An 18474-nucleotide genomic window follows, 5' to 3' on the forward strand; every position below is an offset into this window, starting at 1 on the left:
TAGAGAAAGCTAATTTTTTACAAAGCCACACATATACAATATTAAGCTATGAAAGATAGTTGATAAGGGAATTGTTTAGTTGCATGAAAAGACCTACATGAAATTAGATGAGGAGAACTTGAGGAAGTCTTCAGTGATTTGAAAAGAATGCAAAAGATGTGTGAGAAGTAGCACAGCGCTCTGAGTTTAGGCCTTACTGTTTCTCAATTCACAATCGATCGCACTAGGATTGGCAGCAGGATTTTGTCTCTCGGGCAGGCTCTTTCTTTATTCTTAGAGAGACCAATGTGGGAGCATTTTTAGTTATAAAGCTGGCTGAAACCCAGGGGAATCACCTAGATGTAAAAGTTTAAGATTAGGGGAATTGGGTATTGTATTTAGTAAGGTAAAGGGCTGGCCCTGTGGCAGGTAGGTTGGAATTCTGAAGGGATACTTATTTGTGTGTGTGTGTGTGTGTGTGTGTGTGTGTGTGTGTGTGTGTGATTTTTCTTTATTAGGTAGGACCTGGTAGTAAGGAATGTTATAGTCAGGGTTCTCCAGAGAAACAGAACAAATTGTGTGTGTGTGTGTGTGTGTGTGTGTGTGTGCGCGCGTGTGTTCTGTAGAGTCAATGTTCCAGTTCAAATCTGAAAGCTGGAAGCTGCTGTAGAAACAGGAAGAGCTGATGTTCCAGTTCTAAGGCCATCAGGCAGGAAGAGCTGGTGTTCCAGCCTGAAGGCTGTCAGGCAGGAGAATTCTCTTACACGGGGGAGGGTTAGCCTTGTGTTCTATTCAGGCCTTCAACTGATTGGCTGAGGCCCACCCACTTTAGGGAGGGCAATCTATTTTACTCAGTCTACTGATTTAAATATTAATCTCATCCCAAAACACCTTCGCAGAAACATGTGGAATAATGTTAGACTAAATATCTGGGCACCCTGAGGCCCAGTCAAGTCGACACATAAAATGAACCATCGTAGGGAGTGAAAGATGTATATAATCAAATTTCCATCCAGGATGGTGAGCAGGACCCAGAAACATGGTAGCAGATTTGACATAAGGAGGGAGCGAATCAGACACTGTACCAGGCATAGTCAGTAGATTCCATGACAGTGACACCTGAGAGTCAGTTTAAGTTTTTCCTTTCTATGCTGTCTCTCCAATGCGCTATCATTAAGCCTTAGTGTTATGGGTTGAATTGCATCCCCCTAAAAAAGATAAGTTGAATCCTAACATGTAGTACCTCAGAATGTCACCGTATTTGGATATAGGGTCTTTACAGGGGTAACAAAGTTAAAATGAGATCATTAGGATGGGCCTTGTGCAACATGATTGGTGTCCTTATAAGAGGGACAATTTGTACCCGGAGATGTGCATAAAGGGAAGACAACGTTAAGAGACACAGGAAGAATATAGCCATCTACAAGTCAAGAAGAAAGACCTGGCACAAATCCTTTCCTTATGCTCTCAGAAAGAACGATCCTGCCAACACCTTGATTTCAGATTTTTAGCTTCCCGAACTTTCAGACAACAAATTTTTGTTGTTTAAGCCACTCAGAGACCTAGGACACTTAATACACTTAGTAAAGTCGGTTACACATAATAGCCTGTGTTAACTATGCTTGGAAGAATGAGGGAAGGAGTTGATGCACAGACAGAGTATGAAGCTCCAGGGGTCGGGGAAGCAGCAGCATCACATGGCGGAGGCGACTGGGGAAGAAGCCTGGAGCTGTGAGCCCTGGTCTGGGGAGAATCTCAAATGAGATACTAAGGACGATAGTACTTTGTATACAAAAAAGTACTATAAATAAGGGTAGATATCATTATGACTGTTGACAATATCATCACCAAAAAAAATGTACTGGCTACCTACTGGAAAAACTACAGACACAACTAGTTCATAGAGGTCATTCCCATGTTCAATCAGCTGAGAAGCATTAACGGAGTTTATATTAACTTTTAAAATGTTAAAAATTAAAAGGTTTATATTAACATTGATAATGTTGAAAAGTAAAAGGTATATATTAACTTTGACAATGTTAAAAATTAAACCGATAATCTTTGACTACATCTACTTGACAACTGAAGCACAAACATCTTGATGGAGGAAGTATGGGATGGAGCCACAGCGATTAAGCACCATGCTTCGCAAATACATGTTGTCTGAACGCTGCCCCACGGTAGCACATTGTTTCCTGAGGTAACCCTTCCACTGAAGGGGTTGCCCTAGACATAGATAAGGAGCAGAAGGCCATATGAGGAAAAAGGAGGGACGACTAAAAGGAAGGGAGGGAAGGAGGGAGAGAGGGAGGGAGAGAGGGAAGGAGGGAGGGAGGGAGCAAAGGAGGGAGGGAAGGAATGACATAGGACCTTTCTTATCCCAGAGCTAAGTTCAAAGCCATTTGAAACAACCAGATTTGGCTTCAGGTAATGCTGGATATTTCTAAAGTAGATCTTTGGGATATTTGACAAACGTTGTGGTTACAGTCTTAAGATGAGGGAAAGAAGTTATTTAACAGTAATCTGCAAAAATTAATGCTTCTTTAGTGTCCTCTTTTCATGGTTTACTTCTAAAATCTTTGAAGTAGCATCTATTTTTAGAAAATGGAATGAAGATTCCTTGGAGGTCTAAGGACTAGGTAGAAGGGAAATAAATCCAATAACAGTATCTTGACATGTTTAATACTGAGTAATATACCGTGTTTCCCCGAAAATAAGACCTAGCTGGACAATCAGCTCTAATGTGTCTTTTGGAGCAAAAATTAATGTAAGACCCAGTCTTATTTTACTATGAGACCGGGTCAGTATAATATAATATAATATAATTATAATATAATACCGGGTCTAATATAATATAATATAATATAATATAATATAATATAATATAGTGTAATACCGGGTCTTATATTAATTTTTGCTCCAAAAGACGCATTAGAGATGATTTCCGGGCTAGGTCTTATTTTCAGTGAAACACGGTAACAACAGCTATTCCTTTATTCTAACAATTTCCATTTTAAAGAACTGCTGTTATTCATTTTCCTTGCTTAGCTCCTTATTCTAATTTTTAGGGCTATGTCCATTACCTGAATTCTGTTAAATACCAAATGATTCCCACATATCTAACTTTGGAATCTGTCTCTTCTAATAGACAGAAATTACTCTCCCCCAGAAGAGTGATACAGTAACAATGTCCAGACAGTCAAAATGAATGTCATTGTCTTCCTTCCTTATTGGGGAATAACTTCTGATGTATCTATCCTAGGTACAGCTAGGGAAAAAAAATGATAACGCATAACTGGCAATAGCTTTCCTGGGACAGGAAGTGGGAGGGTCGACTGAGTATCCATCTATCTTAGAGATGCTAGCATATGTGCAAGAAAGTCCTTGATGTGGTCTCTAAGGAAATGTTTGATAGGTTTTCCCTGGCCTTTGATGGTCCATATAGAGGCTATACTATCTTAAAGTCTCTAAATATTCTGTAAAAGAGTCTGATATTCACTGTACTCTGAAGTCATTTTTGTAAAGAGGGTCCTAAATGAAATGAACGGCTGGGGCAATGACTTTGGGAAGGTCTGAACCAGTCTGATGTAATGCTTCTTCCAGGAAAATCCCAGGACTTATGGGGGTGCTTGTTTCTGGCTCCACTGCAGAACATGACAGACTTGGGTAGACTTAATACAAGTGGACATGATTACGCAGCCCTGCTCCACATCATTAGTGGGAGTGAATGCCTCGGCCAGAATTCTGCCAGCACTGTTCCTAGCCAGACATCCATTAGTAAACACTGGAGTCTTAAAATATTGGTCGGCTTCTGTGGCTGGCTTGTCTGCATAAAGGAGACAAGGTCTAGATTTTTTAAAGTATCAACATGGGTAAGCATAGAAATGCTGTTCTCCAAGGGATGATGTTAGAAATTTGGGGTATCCAGAATAAGATTTTGGTAAAGGTCTGTTTACATTCTTTTTTCTTTTTTTTTAAATTTAAAGTGTTCTTAATTGAAGATATAAAAATACTTCTTGTTTTGTGATAATTGTCAATGAAGGAGGTAAGCCCCCCAGTTCTCATTCTGCCTTGGGCAATTGTCACTTGACTTTCTTCAGAGAAATCAGCATAAATAGAAACATCATTCTTCAACCTGACTAGTTGAACATTCCAAGTGGATATTTGTAACAAGTTGAGAAGATTTAGTTGAAATGCACATTATAAATAATTGTAGTATTTTTACACATTCCTAAAAGTAACAATCCTTTTAGTTAGTGTACACTTCACAGTTTTAAAAACATGTCACCCTGTGTTCTCTCTTTTGATCCTTGGCAGCCCTACGAAGTGGAAAGGAAGGCAAATGTCTATTTTTTATAAGTGAGAACATAAGCTCAGAGAGAATAAGAACTTGGCCAAGGTCAAGTTAGGCTGCTTTCAAGATCAACCTGAAGGTCATGATTGTATTTTCTTAGCATTCCTTGCTGAAAGAAGAGAAACTGCCAGGGGGGTGGGAACACTCCAACTCTGTAAGCTGCACACAAGTCCTTTGATCTCATCTCGCTCTGGGCTCCCCAGGCTTGCTAGAACCCTGTAGTGATAGTGCCTCTATAACTTATCTAGAATGAAAAGTGTTTAACCTTAAAATATTTACTTTCCACATGCAAGTAGTAAGAAATCACAAAATTTTATGAGAAAGCCAATGTGACAAGAAGTTTTGGAGGTTATTTCATAAACAAGTAGTACTTGGTAGGGTTACAAAAATAAACTACATTGCCCTCTCAAATAAGGAACAACAAATAAGCAAGAATGGCAAATTGCAGAGATTAGCTTAGAAATAATGACACACTTGGTAGGCATTTGTAAATAATAAGATATTGAACTTTCTGAGTCTCCTTCCCTGGAAGAATCTCATGACCCTCCACATGTTCTGTTTTATAGTCACCACAACAGCCCCACTGAGAGTTGCCTACACAGGAATTATCATCCCATTTTACCTGTGGAAAAGCTGAGGGTTCAGAGATCAATGGATTGATCCAACGTCACATGGTGAGTCATCAGGAGAGACTAACCACCGGCCGACTTTCTGCTTGATGATTTGATTGTCACGAGTAAGTGACTTGCCTGAGGTAATCAATGGAAAATATTTGGAGAATGAGAAAACATTTGGAAACATTATCGCATGCTTATCAAATATGCAGGTGAGTAGGTCTGAGTGCTGGTCCTAGTTCTGCCCCTAAATAGCTAAGAGATTTGGACAAATTCCTTTACTAGTCTGGGCCTCAATCTCCTTCTTGGAGAAATGAAACAGTTGAATTAGATCAGAGGTTTTCAAATCTTCTTCTTTTCTAAGGAAAGTCTTAACGTTTTAATATTTATTCAAAATACATTGCAATGCTATAAATTTAATTGATAAAAGATGAACGGCATACAATCTCAACCTTCTGCTTATCTCTCCCACCTCCTACGGGATTCCCTGGAATCCAGTCTAAAAACCACAGCATTAGGTAATCTGGTAGGTCCTTCCTGTTCTAAAATGCAATGTTTTTATGAGGGGAAGCCACTAGCCTTTTAATCTCCCACCTGTTCCCATCCCTATCGCATCCTGTGTTATAAAAGAGCCCCAGACTTGGAGTCAGAGGAGCTGGGCGTGGATCCCCGCTGCACCAACCAATTGTCTGTGTCACCTTAATCTAGTGGCTTCACCTCTCAGAGTCTCTGTTTCCTTATCTATAAAATGAAGACAGCCGCCCTTCCCAGGTAAGAGTACTCTGTAAACTGTAGAGGATTCAATAATGTACGGTGTTATTAGTATTATCTTCTGTGCACAGTACCCTTCCCCGGGGAGGTGGCTTGATCCTCAGAATGATACGGCGTACCAACATGGGTTGAGCTGCTTTTTGGCAAGTTTCCTTAAGAGTAGAGGTGGTATCTATCATATTTGAGTCCATCTTCTCTGTGAGCTGAAAGCTCAAATCATTCGAGGGGGTGTGAGCTATCAACACAGCAAATAATGAAACCAAGGAGGCACCATTGTTCAAAGGGAAGAATTGTCCCCATAATCTGACCTCGACTGTAACGACCCAGCTATATTTACCGCTCCACACAAAGCCATGACCCAATAATAATTACTGCTGTTAAATGAGTGCTTGCTACATGGTAGGCACTGTTTTCACATGAGTTACCTCATTCAGTCTTCACAAGAACACTTTGCAATAGTATTATACCTATTTTGTAGCAAAAATAACCAATAAAATAGGGTATTAATCCCATTTTGTAGCTTAAATTGGTTGAGTGATTCGCACGGATTCATCCAATTGGTAAGTGGCAAAGCCTGAACTCTGAATTCAAAACTCTGAACTGCTCAGCTCTCCACCTCCCAAGTGGGAAGAAATGTTTTGCCTTACTCAGCACGAGGGCCCCAAACCTCCATTCCTCTTTATTTTTGCAGTGCTTTAGTCAGCTCCATCTTTCCATTTTTATTTCTTCCTCCATTCAAAAGTGCTTCATTCATCTTCATAAAACTCAGAGGTGGAAAGTGCCCATTAGTCATTAATGTCTCCCCGCCTTGTCTCCTGCTTGTCCTCTAGAGCATGTTTTCTGCGTGGGAGTCAGGGAAGAGAGCCACATCTCTTCCCTCAGGGGGCTAGTCCTGTAACTAATTCATTTCTGTCAAGAAAATTGTCTTCTGACACTTCTCCTCCTCTTCACTTTTGCACTTTGTCCATTTCTCTGTGGGCTGCACACTTCAGCACTTCAAATTCCATTGCCTGTCTGCCCAGGCTCTCAGCCGTGATGTTGCTGAGCTGCCTCTTCCCCGCACGCGGTGGCCAGAGTGCCTTTCTTATTAGCACCTGGCAGATGCTTTCCCCAGAGGCGAGAGGTAGAGGTGAGCTGCGGGGCAGTGCTGGGAAAGAAAATGAGGAGGAAGACGCGTGAGCATGATGTTTGACACCTGCTGAGTCAGCAAACCTTGGACCCAGCTGGGCTTAGGTGGCCCCTCCACTGGCAGCAGAAGCACTTACTGTCCAGCTAGGTGTGATTCCATTAGGATGCTGTGCCAGGCCCTAACCCTGGTGTCAGGAGTTACAGAAATAAATGGAGTGTATCCTCACAAGGAAGGCAGTGTGGTGCAGTGGACAGCTCGTCAGCTTTCAGATTTGAAAAATCTAGTTGAAGCCATTGCTCTACTTTTTATATAGGTATGTGACTTTGACAAGTCCTTTAGCCCCCTGAGCTGCAGCTTACTTATTTAGAAAATGGGGAAATAATACCTACAATACCTAATATTATTTCTATGAGGGTTGTAGACAACGGCCTGGCACATGGTGGGCACTTAACCAATGAACGCTGTTATCTTTCAAAGCCCTAATTCTAAACCACTTGCCCTAACTATTTCCTCAGAGTCTCTAGGCAACTGTCCTTACCTCTTATTCTTCCATTTTTACCGTGCTGCACACCTGCCTAGAGCATTCTGATCTTTTGGGTTCACCTTTAGCATTAGCAATTCCACGCAGCTTCCCACTGCCTAGCAAGCAGAATTCCGATATTAGCTATCAGATGCAAATCAATATTAAGTTTGCTTTTCGATTTTCACTTTGTTATGAAACTCACCATTGACATGCTGAAATGGCTATTGATACGATTTGCCATCTTTGTTACTCCATGTGTATGTTGACATTTTCTCACTTGTATCAAGGGTATTCCATGTGACAGGTATTAGTAATCGTATCTTAGTTTGCAAACAGAACCCAACTTGAACAAAATACTTCATTAAAACACTCTTTCCAGATGAATGCATGTGTCCGTTCTCAGCCAAAAGGAAGCTACCTCTCTTTTAGGTGAATGAAATCCACTCAATTAACAAATATTTACGGAGAGTCTACCATGTACAAAAGACCTTACAGGTGCTGGGATACACTGGTTGACATGGTAAACATGGGGTCATTGAAACACATGCAACAATAAACAAGTAAACACATAAAGAAAATTAATTTGAGAAATGATACTTGCAATGAAGAAAATAAAGTGATAGAATAATGACTAAACAGCTATTTTATTTATTTATATATTTATATTTACCTTAATTAAAAAGTCAAAGTAATAGATGCACATAATTACAAAAATCAAATCACAAAATAAATCTAATGAATAGGGAGAGGAGAGGTGAGAAGACTTCTCTGAGGAGCCAATCACTGAGCTGAGACCTGAATTATGAGAAGGAGACGGATATAAGAAGGCCTGGGGTAAAGCATATCAGGCAGAGGGAACAGCCCAAAGGCACTGAGTGCAAAGGAACTTGGTGCACAGGTTCATGGGACAGAAGAAAAGGACAGTGTGGTTGGTGTGAATTGAGCAAAGGGCTGAGAGGTAGGAGGTGAGACTGTAGCGGGAGGCAGAGGCCCCGATCACGTGGGACATTACAGGGCATGGGAAGACTATCGACTATGTTCTCATCATAGTGAGAAGCCATAGACAAGTTTGAAATAAGCAAGGAAGAGATATGGACAGATTTATGTTTTTAAAGCACGAGTCTATCTTCTGGCTATAGGATGGAGTATAGAGGTGGAGTTTTTCACTCTGGTAAGAGTGAAAACAGGAGACTTTTATAGTGGTTCAGATGAAGGATGATAGCAGCTTGGAGTAGGATAGTAATAGTAATGATGGTGAAATTCAGGATTTATTTCAAAAGAATTTCCAAAATTTGCTGGTGAATTGGATTTTGGGAGTGAAGTAAAGTAGAAACCAGAATGAGTCCTAGGTTTGAACTTGAACTCCTAGGTATATGGTGGAACCATTTACTGAGATGGGAAAGGTTGGAGTTAGAACATGTTTTGGGGATTTGGTGTGTTTTTTTTGTTTGTTTTTTAATTAGTTTCAGATGTACAAAGCAATGTGATAGTTAGACATTTACACCCCTCACAAAGTGATAAACCCCCTCCCCCATCTACTACCCCTCTGATATCATATGTAGCTGTTACAATACCATTGACTACTTTATGTTAAGTATGATGGACTTATTAGACAGTCGTATGGAGATGTCTAAAAGCCAACTTGTTTCCATTCTTCTCTCTCACAAAACACAACTACCTGGTTGGCGAGGTTAGAGATCTGCTAAAAACAGTGGGCAGACACCCGTGCCAGTCCCAGATGCCTTTGTAATTTGGGGTTTCTCCTAAGAGTTGATTCAGGGGCCTAAGGTACCCTGGTAGGGATTCCTTGGACACCTATACTACATTTTAAGATGGGTCTTGATTAGTTGTGATTGGTAGAGGAAGTCGTTTTCCAGACCAGAGTTGCATTTGGACAGAAAACATTTGCAACCACATTTTCCACTTGCTACGTAGATGGAATATGGCATGGCACAAAGATGCAATACAATCTAGTTGGAAAATGTTTCTTCAACACAGACGTACTGAAATGAAAGGGTTTTATTGTTCTTCCCCTTCAGGTTCTGGTTCATAGATTTACAGCTTTTAGAATTGGGACGCTCTCAAAGAACAAAGGGTTTCCCCCTGATCTCAGGCAAGCAAGGCGTCAAGGCAGCAAACGCCCAGAAGAATCACACCACTCTTTTGTAACAGCATTTTCTGCCTTTGAGAACTGGGCCTTTTCTTCAACATTCTTAACTTTACACATCCAGGTCTTCAAAACCTGTTTTCAGCTAAAGAGTTATGTGTAACAAATTCAATATACACAAACATTAAAATGATTTATAACCACTGAAATACTTCCTCATATGCAAATTGTGCTTTAAAGTGAAAACCACCTGCCCAACCCCTCCCCCCAGCATTTAAACATCTCCCCTGGGATATTATTTTGCTTTTCTAGCACAAAGTTCTTACATTAATTTCTGCCTATCATATCTGCATAAGAAGAATTGGAATTTTTTTTAAACATTGTTTTTATTAGTTTCAGGTGTACAAAACAATGTAATAGTTAAACATTTGTCATTTATATCCCTCCCACAGTGATAACCCCCCTCCCCTCATCTATGGCCCCTCTGACATCGCACACAGCCATTACATTTTCCACTGCCTCTATTCCTAATGCTGTACTCCACTTCTTGTAAATACACACACACACACACACACACACACACACACACACACATAAAATTGTAGTTGACATTCATTATTGTTCAGCTTCAGGTGTACAGTGCAGTGATCAGGCATCTACATCATCCCTGAGGTGGTCTCCCTAATGAGACAAGTGTCCATTGGATACCCGACAAAATCTTTACAACATATTGATTACATGGAATTGGGTTTTGATGCTGCTTTATAGCCAGGCTCTTTCGGCCTATCAGCCTCTTTTATAATAGCCATCTCATTATACAGACTCATTCCTTTAACTGTCCTCTTAAAGGTTGATGGGTCTGTTACCTTTTTGGAAGCTCCCCTGAGCTAAATTTGTTACCAAACTGTGGTCTCTCCTAAACTGTAAATCCCACCCCACCACACTTGTCTATTTCCAAGATTACCTCCCCTAACTGTAAAGCTGAAATATTATGTATGACACATTGATACAAAGAAACCAAAGAAGTAGGATTTTTTATTTTTTAAAGCCAAAGAAGCAGCCACATTCTATAACAAAACTGAAAAATATTCACCAGTCTGCATTCAGACCAATACCATAAACTAAAAGGCTGGGGAGCATTAATTTTAATAACAATTTGCTGACATTTTCCACCTTTTCTTGCCATGGGCTATCTGTCCCATTTCTTCATCCAAGGTCTGAAGGTTTTGTTTGCTGGGCCTTTCAAGGTAACATTAGAGCTTGTGTTCTGCATAAAAACTAGCTCAACTCGTGGTATATTCTCTGAAAAAGTTAGCTCAACTCAGGTCAATTTTTTTCTTGCATTTGCAAAGACCACATGATTCTTACACCTAGGCTTGCTTATGAAAAGATTTTGAAGACTCTCCATTCTCAGAATCATTAATGCAGAACAAAGGTTGGAAGTGCAGAATGTGCGTGATCTTTGTCTTAGTTCCTTCAGGTAAAATTAAGAGTTGCACCCACCAGAAAAGGATGAGCTCCTTATTGTTTAAATCGCCAACTTCAGTGAAATAATGCACCAGATCCCCTCAAGTATCGTGACCGATTTAGTCTTTCCTCTAGGTGCTCAACCAAAAGGGTCTCTATACTTCCTAAGAAAATAACATCGACCTCAACACTAATATAGAAATCAACTGTAACTCTTCCCTTCTGTGGCCATTGCTGAAGTTCCAGCAGCCAAAATGAAGTTCAACCTCTTTGTGACTTCTGACTGGAGCAAGAACCATAAAAGGCATCTTAATGCACCTTCGCACATTTTCAGGAAGATTATGTTTTCTCTTCTTTCCAAGGAGCTGAGACAGAAGTACAATGTTCGACCCATGCTCATTTGAAAGGGTGATGTTCAGGTTGTCCGAGGACACTACAAAGGGCAGCAAATTAGCAAAGCAGCCCAAGTTTACAGGCAGAAATATGCCTCTACATTGAACGAGTGCGGCGGGAGAAGGCTAATGGCACAACTAACTGTTCATGTGGGTATTCACCCCAGCAAAGTGGTGTCACTAGACCAAAGCTGGACAAAGACTGCAAAAAAAAGATCCTTGAATGGAAAGCCAAATCTCGCCAAGTAAAAGGGCAAATATAAAGAAGAAACAATTGAGAAGATGCAGGAATAAAGTAATATGATATACAGTTTTCATTAAAAACTGTTAAAAAAATAAATCAACTATAATCTTCAATCTGTCTTATAACCATTGATTCCCTTTGGTCTTCCCCTGAGACTTCTCCATGATTCTTTTTAAAACTTTAACACTTCAACTGGAGAATTTTAGGACGGATTTAACTTTTTAACTTACTATGTATATTTAATAATCTCTTGAAAAGCTGAAGTGCACTTACTGGAATTCTGTTTCCTTCTTTCCCTCCCCGTTTTCCTTTCCTAACATGCAAGATTTGGCAACATGCAGAGAAAATACAGACTGATTGGGCAGAGCCTTTGGAGACGGGTAGACCTGGCTTTGCGATCTTATCTATTTAGTCAAACTTTCAGAGTTTGACTCCTGGAAACGGTAACACTATCTTATGGAATGTTGTGAAGACCAAAGGAGATGTGGAAAACCTTGAACCCAGTGCCTGACGGTCTGATTATACATGGTAACGTTTGTATTTGCCAAGTTCCTATGGGGTGTGGGAGTTGGATACTATTTATATATATGACTCTTTCTTGAATTTCCTTGATAAGAAGAATTTCTTATGGTATTGGTTAAAAACACAACTTCCCAGATCTCGTTCCAGACCTGATGAATCAGAAACTCCAAGGCTTGGGAGCCAAGAAATTGTATTTTTAATAAACATTCCTTGTAATTAGAATATCATCAGAAAAGTGAGAGAAACACGGATATAGACTACCAATATCTTTTGTGTTCTGTAATTACAAGCAAAATTCAAAATAAGATAACATTGTTTTAATAATTTCATTTTTTAATGTGTGGATCTTCACTAGTCCCCTAGTTAAATTATATAGTTGAGTATTTTAACTGAAATTCACACCAAATATTTAAACTTTTACTCCATCTGTCTTTTTCTCTGTAGGTTCCACAAAACAGTCAAACTTCACTATCGTTAGCAAATAAATGAGACTGCTTTGGGCTTTAACTGATTTAGTATCAGCAGAGTAAGAGCCAAGAATATTGTAAAGCACTTTGGTCATATACAACACTACATAGGTGTTTATTAAAATAATTAACTGTTACAATTATAATAATGGTCTACACCTACAAGACTTGACTTGCGAGTTAACCAGCTAGCTTTTCGCTATCTCCCTATGTGCCATAGAGACAAAGCTTGAAATATTATGCATTAAAACAGAACAAATATCCCTTTTTGCTTGAACCCAAGTTACTTTTTATTCTTTCCTTTTTAGTCTATTTTTTGTGTGTGAGTTTCTAGCAAAATGCACATTTTAGTTTATGTGTTGCAATGTGTTTAGATACCTTCGTATTTTTAAGTATTTGGCATCCAGATATACATTTAACATTTCATTCAAAGATGACACTGTGGATGGAGATTATTTTCTCCTCATGTTGTATGTGTCAGGGACCCAGGTAAGTGAGAAAATGAGGAAGAAAGGGTGGGATATGGGTTGGATAGATCAATGTTAACAGCAGCACCTCATTCGGAAGGAATGACTATTCAACAAGGAACATTTACTGAGCTCCTACTAGAAGCCAGCTATCATCCTAATTCCTGAACATAGCTACTAATTGCTCTGTTGGTTCACTGATCTCATCTTTGCCTCTGAGTCTTGTGTTCAGCTAGAGGCATGGCAGTTGGTGACTGGAAGATACTTTTCTATTAAAAAGAGCCAGGCTGTTCTTGGTTGTCCTCGGCCATAGCTACCACACAGTGATTGATGCTCTATTTCAGAACTGCCTGTAAGTCTTCTGTTTTTTGTCTGTGCCTGTCTCATATCAATGCAACAACAACAAAAATGCTGATGGTTTAGCTTGCTCTCATCCGTTGGAGTCAGTTTGAGATTATTAAACTTTAGGGCTGTTAAACCAGGCATTAAACACTATGTAGAATCTAGATTATACCACCATGTATTTGTTTATAAGTTGCTTTTACATGATTCTTTAGTTGTTTACTGTTAAATGTATCTTTTTTATTTAGCAAGTACCCTTCTACATTTTTTTTCTGTAACATAGTGCCTAGGATAAAACTATACATATGGTAGGTACTCAAATGTTGGTTGGAATGAATAAATGTAAGTAAACATATTACTACATTAACTGCACTATAGGATCCCACTGGTGACCATTTCTCTTCATTTGATATTCAGTAGGTGACATTGATAAAAATTTCTACTTAAAAATTTGACATGTAGTGTTTTTGGAAAGTTGGAAACTAACAGCCATAGGGTAGTCTGAACATGGTCACTAACAATGGTTAATTATACTCCCAATGAGTTGGATTAGGGTAATTTTTTCCCTCATCCCAGAAATTAGAAAATACAAAAGTATACATAAGAGTTTCAAATAAAGGATTTTGGTTACGTTTAGTTTTATTGTACATATATTCTATATAACTGTCATGCATTTGTTTACATTTTCCTTGGAGTTATTTTTCTTTTTCTTTGTTTACATCTTGGTGTGTAGTCTTCCCAACTTGCTTTTATGCATCTATATGCTTTTTTCTATAAAAATCTGAGTGTGCACTTATATTGCATTGTAATTGACTATAAGCCTAATAGCTCTTTTTATAAAGATGCTCATTTTTAATTGAATGGGTGGCTGATGAGGGAGGGCAAGGGGTGGAGATGGGGGGCAATGTCTACAGGGAGACAACATCTGATCAGGAAATGTGGAATTATTCTTCAATTTCGTAAATAAGATGTCTCTGCTTTCTACTTTGATTTAAAACTATTCTAGAGTATAGATCATATCTTTTATATCAGTACTTCTCAGACTTTAGAATACTTCGTAATTATCTGAGAAGTTTATTTTAAAAAGCAGGAAATCCCTAGCCCAATCCTCTGAGATTCTGATTCAGTAGGCAACCAGTCATTTATTAGTTTTGATTAACCAGCATTTATAATAACTCCACTTCCCATTTTCATCCTAATTTCCCTTTAGAGGAATCTACCTTTGTGTAGAGTGTTAGGAAAAGTCACCTGGGCCTGGCCTTAGGCCTCAATATTAATTAATTAATTAAAGTGTATTGGGGGTGACAATGGTTAGTAAAGTTACATAGGTTTCAGGTGTCCGATTCTGTCATACTTGATCATGTATTTGAGGGTTCTTTTTCTGAACGTTCAATCTACAGCAGTGTTGCAATAATGAAGTTAGAACTGGGAATGGTTACAGCGTCAGTGTACAGATCACATTGTTCCTACACTGTGATTTTTGTTATGGTTCCTCTAACGCATCCTTGGTTCTAATTTCTGGTCAATGTTGTGAACACAATGTCCTTCCAGTCAGTTCCTTCTTTGTTTAAGGGAGCCCGAGTTGGTTTCTGTTGCTTGAAATGGGGAACTGTAACCAATTTAGAAGATCTGTGTTAGTGAGGCCTAGGAACTTACGTTTTTTAGCAAGTTCTCCAGGTGATTCTGATTTAGGTGGGGTCCTCAAACCACACTTTGAGGAATCCTATCCTACGTCTTTAGTGTATTACATAGCTCGTGGTAGTCATGTAAAAGGCTCTTACTAAATACTTGCCAGATGGATGAATGGATAAACGGATGCATAGATGATGGATTCCTTGTAAAGCAGCCTGACCTCATGTCTACTAATGCCAGACTTTTGTCAAGTAAATGCTGGGATATTGATGTTGTTCCCTAAAGTTTTCATGAGGGTATGTGCTGGTTTTACTTCCCTGTAGTTGAACGCTATAATTTCTAAAGCAGTTGAGAAAAGACCCAATAGGCAGGAATCAGTAAGAAAGAATTCATGTTAGAATCTTCCAGTAATGAGATTTTATTGGTGTGGCCATAGGTTTGTGTTTGGCTTTTGTTTTTGTTTTTCTTTCTGGATGATGGCATAGATCTTTGAAATCTTGTATATTTCTTCAGCGTTTTATATACCAAAGAAAAATAATAAACCCATAAAGACAGCTAATTAAATCTCTTTGTCTTGATTAAGTAGGTTGAAAAGTATGGCAGTAGCTAATGGAATTTTTCATGACTTTGACCTTGATGGTGGCTTCTTCAAAGGTTGGAGAAAAGGCCATGCTATGATTAGATTTCTTTGCAGGACTTTTCCATTCATGATATCCTCAGTGTTCTAAGAAGTCCTTATAAGTATTAGTGAAAGATTTTTGGAAGAATTTTCTTCCATGTATGGATAGAGACCTCTTTATTACTCATAGGTCCTCAAGAAATGTGGATAAGGACCTTTGTACCTCAAGGACCTTGGCTTACTTTACATTAATATATCCTGGGAGCAGTTTGGCCACTCTTAATTTCTCAAGCTTTTCAATTTGAGAGGCAGTGTGACACTGGCTTAAGAACTTGGACACAGAATTTGAATCCTAGTTCTGCAACAATCTAGCTACAAATATGGATTTATTTGTCTGTCTTCTCCCACTACTTTGAACAAGGATCATGTTTTATTTGCCTTCTTATCCTGACCACCGGACACATAGTACTCAGTGAATGTTTACTTAATGAAACTTGAATGAATTTCTAACCTTGAGCAGCTCAGTCTTCGTGGATTTCAGATTTGTCACTTGTAAAATAGACTGGTAGTTCTCTAACATTATTTCCAGGTCTGACATTCTGTGATTACATGACCTGTGTATCCTGAAGCCAATTTCCCTAAGTAATCTCCTTGTTTGGGGCATTGAGAAATGGCATTGCATTATTGCTTTATTGTAAGTGGCTTCCTCATCTCTGAGTCACTCTTACTGAAAACAGTTTCAAAGAGCCTGCAGTATTGCTGTATATTTAGTGGAGAACAACTTGGAGAATCGCCCACTCAATATTTACTTTTATAGTTTCAGACAGAGTTCCTTGCTCTATGATGACTGCTGAGATATTCACATGGCTTCTTGAAGACATCTTTCATCTCAAGGAGCTTTGTACTGACCTGGTTAGACTGACTTGGTTACAGTTCAGCCAATGTGTTGGTCACTAACAAGGGTTCAAATGCCAGGGCATCTATCTGACCTTAACATATTACAGCTTTTCTTTACCCCTTCATAGCAGAGAGAGTTTTGTTTGAAGAAGCATAGGAACATAAGGGCTCAAATAGAAGGTTAGCGTAGGAAGGATCTGAGATTTGATGTGAAGGATTTCAGTGGCTGCCTGAGTGGGGTATACTGGAGGGTGGGGGGAAGTCTAATTAGGCAGGACTCTGAGTTCTCCTCATTCCAGTTTCAACCATCTCAGTTAAGAGCAAATCTGCTTTCATCTATTTTACACGGTGATCTTCTGAATAAGTTTATTTAAAAAAAAATTTTCTGCTGCAAAATAAAACTTTGATCTATCAATGTAGTCCAACTCATCATTTACAGATAAAAAAGGCTCAAGAGGATGAGGGATTTGCTCTTAAGAATTCACTGAAAGATCCAGACTGGCTCTTAATTTTCAAAGCGATTTTCAGGACATATGACAAGTATACTGAAGGTATACGTGGCAAAACCTGAAGTAAGAGAAAGTTTGACTTTTATAATTTACAAAGCACTAATACATACATAGCATTGGATCTTCACAACAGACTCATGAGGCAAGCGGCGCAGATATTAACCCCAATTTACAGATGAGGAAATTGACACTGGCCATAGTCAAGTGGCATGCAAAAAGCCATAAGTGTTACAGCCTGGCCTAGAGCTCAAGGCTTGACCTTGAACCAGTGCTTTTTGTATTATATCACCCTGCAGAGTAAAGAAAGACACATGACAAATAAATGTGTCAACATATATTAGACATATGAGTCAGTAGTGGGTAGAGGACTAACTAGCACATACGCTGGTGTCCGCAGATTTGAGTTGGCAATGTGTGCATTTCCCCAGAGTCATCCTATGCTGCCATTGCTCACAGTCTGAATCATGCTCATTGTTCCTATTGGGGGAACATTTGAGCATACTTTCCCATGTGCTATTTTAGCAACATCAGTTTGCTAATTATGAAGACAAAATGATCTTATTAGATCACAGGAAACCTGCCTTTTGGTTTTGTTAGGCTTTTATTCCTGTTGGTACAAAAAAAAAATCTTTCGGTATTCTTTGTAAGATTTTACTTAGCCAAAATGTTTAATGTGCACTTATATCAGTTTTCCTCTGTGTTAAAATCTGATTTTTTTTCTTTCATTTTCTTTTCTCCTCCAATCCTTTACTCTTATCTACTTCACTAAGTATTCACTATTGAAAATGTAAATTATCTTTTCAGGGGTAAAAAGAAAACTTAATAATAATAATAATAATGGCCTGAAACATTTTAGAGATTAGATTGTGAAAATGAGAGAACATTTGAAAAGAAAAACTATGCTTTCTGGGGAAACAGCTGTGTGGTACTTTTCAATGTAATGTGTAAACCAGTTTGAAGTTTAAGGATAAAATTCACATTCAGCTAGTTTACCTTTCTTAGTATTATAGGAAAAGGTTCTAGGGCCCTTAACATCATAAAATTAATGAACTGTGTAAAGTGCAGGGAAATAATTTAAACTAACATCACAGTACAGAAAATGCAGAATATTTAGGTCACCTTGGGAGAAAACAGGCATATTATTTGAAAAATTGATACTGTATTCATAAAGTAGGGTTAATTAACAAGTTCCCTGTTCTTGAAGAAGTTGTTTAGGTGTCTTTGGCTTCTATAGGCCAGGTGGACATAGGATAATATTTGGGGAGTAGAAAAAGAAGATGATCATGGAGATAAGGCCAGATCCTAGAGAGAACAATATATGAAGGTTGGACAATTAAGTTCACGAACTCATCCTAGAAAAAGTGCTACCTATCTTATTGCTGAATATCACTATGGTCACCTTCGAAGTACTCCCCTTGGGAAGCTATGCACTGATACCA

General features: G+C 38.8%; 1 pseudogene across 1 annotated transcript in view; it reads left to right on the plus strand.

The window, feature by feature from the left end:
• The window catches only part of LOC141572207 (large ribosomal subunit protein uL24 pseudogene), a 37415-nt pseudogene extending 23438 nt beyond the window's left edge, over positions 1-13977 (plus strand). Inside the window, exons 2-3 of the transcript XR_016018729.1 lie at positions 4900-5159; positions 11080-13977. The product of XR_016018729.1 is annotated as a large ribosomal subunit protein uL24 pseudogene (transcript). The remainder of the gene's footprint in view (positions 1-4899; positions 5160-11079) is intronic.
• The last annotated feature ends 4497 nt before the right edge of the window (positions 13978-18474 follow it).

This window comes from Rhinolophus sinicus, chromosome 14, assembly GCF_057876585.1.
Source record: "Rhinolophus sinicus isolate RSI-liver-muscle chromosome 14, RSI-T2T, whole genome shotgun sequence".
Lineage (NCBI taxonomy): Eukaryota > Metazoa > Chordata > Mammalia > Chiroptera > Rhinolophidae > Rhinolophus > Rhinolophus sinicus.